Genomic DNA, 4,591 nt, shown 5'->3' with positions numbered 1-4,591 from the left:
CGCCGCTCGCTCCCGGCCCGGCACCTGCACCGCCCGCGCCGCCCGCCCCGCCCCCGAGCCCCGCCCCCTGCCCGCCCGGGGGCGGGGCGCCGGGGCCGGGGCGGGGCCGGGGCGGGGCCCGGGCCGGGACAGCAGAGGCGGGAGACCCGGGGGCCACGAGACCGGGGGCGGGGGCGGGGGCGGGGGAGGGGGGGCGTCCTGGTGGAGGGGCGACCCCCAAGAGCTGGGGGGATGCGGGGGGGGCGCGTGCAGGGGGCGCGGGAGAGCGGGAGGGTGCTGGGTGAGGGCAGAGGTTGCGGGTGTTGGGCGAAGAGGTGAGTGTGAGGGTGTTGGTGGAAGGGTGTGCGAAGGTGCAGGTGTCGTGGGGGGGTAGGGGTGGGCGGAAGGTAACTGTGAGGGTGTGTGTGTGCGCAGGGTAGTGTTGTGTGAGGGTGTGAGCATTGAGGGAGGAGGAGTGTTTTGTGGGCAAGGTGAGTGTGAGAGGTGTTCCGTGGACAGGTGAGTGGAGGTGCAGGTGTCACATGACAGGCTGTGAACTGAACCCTCTCGAGCTCCGGGAAGGCTGCAGCGGAGGGGTGTCTGGGCAGGTCCAGGATCTCCCAGGGAGGGGCGGGGCTGGGCGGGGCTGGGGTCCCACCCTTCCACACCCGGGAACCAGTGTTTCCACATTATGCATCAGTCTCCCGAAAGGGGCCCCTGCAAGTGAACCAACTGGAAGGAAGCCTGAGTCCGGAGACCTAGAGAGGGAGAGGCTCCTGCGGACGCCTCCCAGGCCCGAGCGACCAGCTTCCCCGCTCAGCTTCCCTGCTCTTCCAGCCCCAATCTCTTGGTGTCCGCCACTCTCGGTGTGCCCTTCCCACTTCTCTCCCATCATTGTTGCTGACTCACCCCTCCAGACGTGGTTCCTTCTCCCTCCCGGGGAGTGGGTCTCCCTGAGCCCACTTCCGTGGGGCCTTGTAGATAGACCTGGTCCAAGTTTATCACTCTTAGGACCCCGGAAGAGTGAGAAACCACAGAAGGAAGAAAATCTCAACCTCTCCCATGCCCTTTTGACAATCATGTAAACTGAGATATGCCAACTATGAAAATTCTTGCTCTTTATCTCTGTCACTACCAAAATATTTGACACCCAGGCCCACCAGGGGACTTCAGCTCTAGATACCCTTTCTGTCCTCAGTGTCCAGCTCCTAGTGTCCTATCTGTCTTTGAGACCCAAACTCCTAACAACCCCAAGTCCTCAGGACCTCTAGGATCCTCACCATCCTGGGGACCAAATCTCCCATCAACCTCTGTGTCCCCAGGACCACAGATCCAAGCAACTGCTTTCCTTTTCCATTCTTAGTTTACTTTTCTGTAAACTAGGGAAAGAGGCCTCACATTCTCTGTCTTAGGATAGGTGGAAGAGAGGGATCTGGGTTAGGGGGTAGGTAGCTAATAGTTGTCTTTCCCCCAAGAATCTGTAGGTCCCCTTGCCCATAGCTTTAACCAATGTCTCCTACTCCAGCTGAAGAGCACCCCAGGAGATACTGGTTGGACTCTCATCTGTATTCTTTGGGACCCACCATTTCTCCCTTCTGCGGACACCAGGAGAGTGGTGGTCCTGTCCCCATCCTATGCCAGGGTACTTTATCCACTAGAGTTTTCATGCAAGTGACAGCAAATCCAAGCGACATGGCTTAAGAGAAAGGGAATTTGGTCACATATTTAAAAAGTGTCAGCATGGACTGTCTCTCTGTCCTAAGGGTAAATGGCTGCCCTCCAAAATGGCTGGCGAGTATGCCTATGGACACACCTTTTCCTTCTCATCTGGAGAGGGGTAGAGAGAGAAAAAGGCAAGACACGTGGCTAGAGCCAGAATGAAAGAGACAGAGGGCAGAAGAGAAAAAGGGGAGGAGAAGATTTAAGAAACTCCTTCAGCAGGATGGGGAAATATCTTCCCCCAGAAGCTCCTAGAAAATCTTTCATTGGATTTCACTGGCCCAGATGATGCCACCTGCCATCACTGAACCAATATCAATGGCCAGGTGATGAGATTATGCTAATGAAATTAGACATGAACTACAGTCTCCCCCCCACCCTCAGTTCAGAGGTGAAATCAGCTTTTTTAAACAGAAATTACATTGGGGAACCCACTGCTATGCCTGCTGGGGCGGGGGGCTGGGATGGGCACACCATGAGTCGACCCTTCTTGAAGTTTTGAAGTATTGTGATAGTGCAGACATTGTTAGTTGTTCACTCAATGTCATCCTGTGAGATAATAGAAATATATATTTGGTCTATGCCCTGGTTCCTGACACGGAGCTCCTGAAATCCTTATAATTTCTTGGATAATCAGAATGTCTTGTTTTAATTTAGTGACTCTGGGTGGGCTTCCAGATGGCTCCTGGATGAGAGCTGGTCACTGGAAAAAACAAGCCATGAGTAGAAGCTTGGAATTTTCAGCCCTGCCCCCCATTCTCTTGAATGAAGGGAGAAGGATGGAAATGGAGTTAGAGAATGATCATGCCTATGGGATGAAGCCTCTGTAAAGTGGCAAATGTATGAGCTTTGGGGGGCTTCTAGGTTGGTGAGCACATGAAGTTGCTGGGGAAGTGGTGCACCTGGGGAAGCTCTGCACCCCTTCCTGTACACCCTGCCTTCTGCCTCACTTCCGTCTGGATGTTCACCTGTGTCCTTTGACATTTCTTTTATAATGAACTGGTAACTAAATAAACTACTTCCCTGAGTTCTGTGAGCCACTCTGGCAACTTAATCCAATCCAAAGAGGGGGTCCTGGGAACCTCTAATTTTTTAACTGGTAGATCAGAAGCACAGGTGAAAATCTGTGCTTGTGGGGCTGAGCCCTTAACATATGGGATCTGACACCATCTCCAGGTAGATCGTGTCAGAGATGAGTTAAATTGTAGGGCACCCAGCCCATGTCACAGAAAATTGCTTGGTGGCCAGAACTGTTGGGAGTGTGGCATGAGGGTAAAGGAGATGCATAGGAGACAGACACAGTAGGAAGGACTGGGTTTTTCCATCTATAGAAGGACGACTGGGTGGATTTTTTTCCCCTAATACACATTCCCTCTCTCATTTTTTTTTTTTTTTAGATTTGTTTATTTTAGAGAGAGCGCAACCAGGAGGGGCAGAGGGACAGGGAGAGAATCTGAAGCAGACTCCACACTGAGTGCTAGCCCAATGCAGGGCTCGATCTCACAACCCTGAGCCAAAACGAAGTCAGACGTTGGGACGCCTGGGTGGCTCAGTGGTTGAACATCTGCCTTTGACTCACGACACCATCTGGAGTTTCGGGATTGAGTCCACATCGGACTCCTGCATGGAGCCTGCTTCTCCTCCCTCTGCCTGTGTCTCTGCCTCTCTCTGTGTCTCTCATGAATAAATAAATAAGATCTTAAAAAAAAAGTAAGACGTTTACCCAACTGCACCACCAAGGCACCTCCCCCCACCACCCCACCTTTTTCCTTTTTAAGAGAATCTTGATTTTGTTCAGGTATCTACCTTTCTTTAGTAGCCAGATGATGTGAGGGAAGCCTCAGGAGTGGGGCCTGAATATATGTGCTCAATATTATGGTTCTATGCCCCCTTCCAGTGATTGTTGTAGGCATAGGTGTATGAAACACGTCAGGCAAATAAAATGTGAGAGCAAGTCAGCTTGGAATTGTTGGCTTAATCTTTCTTTGTTTTAAAAAAAGAGGCCCAAGAAGAGATGGCCTTTTGTTATTGCCTCTGAATGTGGGTGTGATGTCTGGAATTGCAGCGGCCATCTTGGGGCCATGAGGTGGACAAGCCTGAATGGATCTTTTAGTACTTAGCGGAAGACATTGAATTAGTCAACTCAGGAACTGCCCTGACTCATGATCTCTTATCATGTAGGATAATCAATTTCTCCTTTGTTTCAACCATTTTGAGTCGGGTGTCCTGTTACATACATCCTTGGCCTCTGTATTGCCTCTGATTCATATAGAATATGTGGAGGCAGCCCTGCTTGCAGATTAAAGCATCCAAGTGATGTTAACTTTTTTAGTTGGTCCCCCATCCTGTGGTAAGATCTCTCGCACAGAGGCTGCTTTCCCAGCTCCGGCTGAGTGGGCTGTATACCATGAAAACTGCAAGAGCAGTGGATGCTTGCTCACAACCTGAACAACTGTACCAGCTTCCTGACTTAGATGTGAACCTCCCTGGCTGTAGCAGAGAGGGTCAGAGGCAGAGGACTGACCCAAACTAGACCCCATCAGAGTCTGTCTGCTAGCTAAAATTTTAGAGCTGGGACACTAGGGGTTCTTAGTACTTGACATTTCAAGGGCATATTTGGCTACTCTGGGTGAAGCAGAAGGGGGTCTGTGGAGAGACAGAAAAAATGAAGTAGAAGCCCACAAGGGAAGCTACACATTTAGAGAGACAGAGACAGAGAGAGATTCTGAAAAAGGGAGACAACCTTGATTTCACACAGCTTTTCAATTCTGTTTCTTGTCCCTGGTGAGGCCCAGAGAACTAGCTCTTGCTTGGATTCTAAACTTCCAATAACGTTGTCGTTTTGCTTAAGTCAGCTTAAACGGATTTTATTTCTTGCAACCGAAATCCCTGA

Source organism: Canis aureus, chromosome 1 (assembly GCF_053574225.1).
Source record: "Canis aureus isolate CA01 chromosome 1, VMU_Caureus_v.1.0, whole genome shotgun sequence".
Taxonomy (NCBI): Eukaryota; Metazoa; Chordata; class Mammalia; order Carnivora; family Canidae; genus Canis; species Canis aureus.
This window is presented reverse-complemented; position numbering follows the sequence as displayed.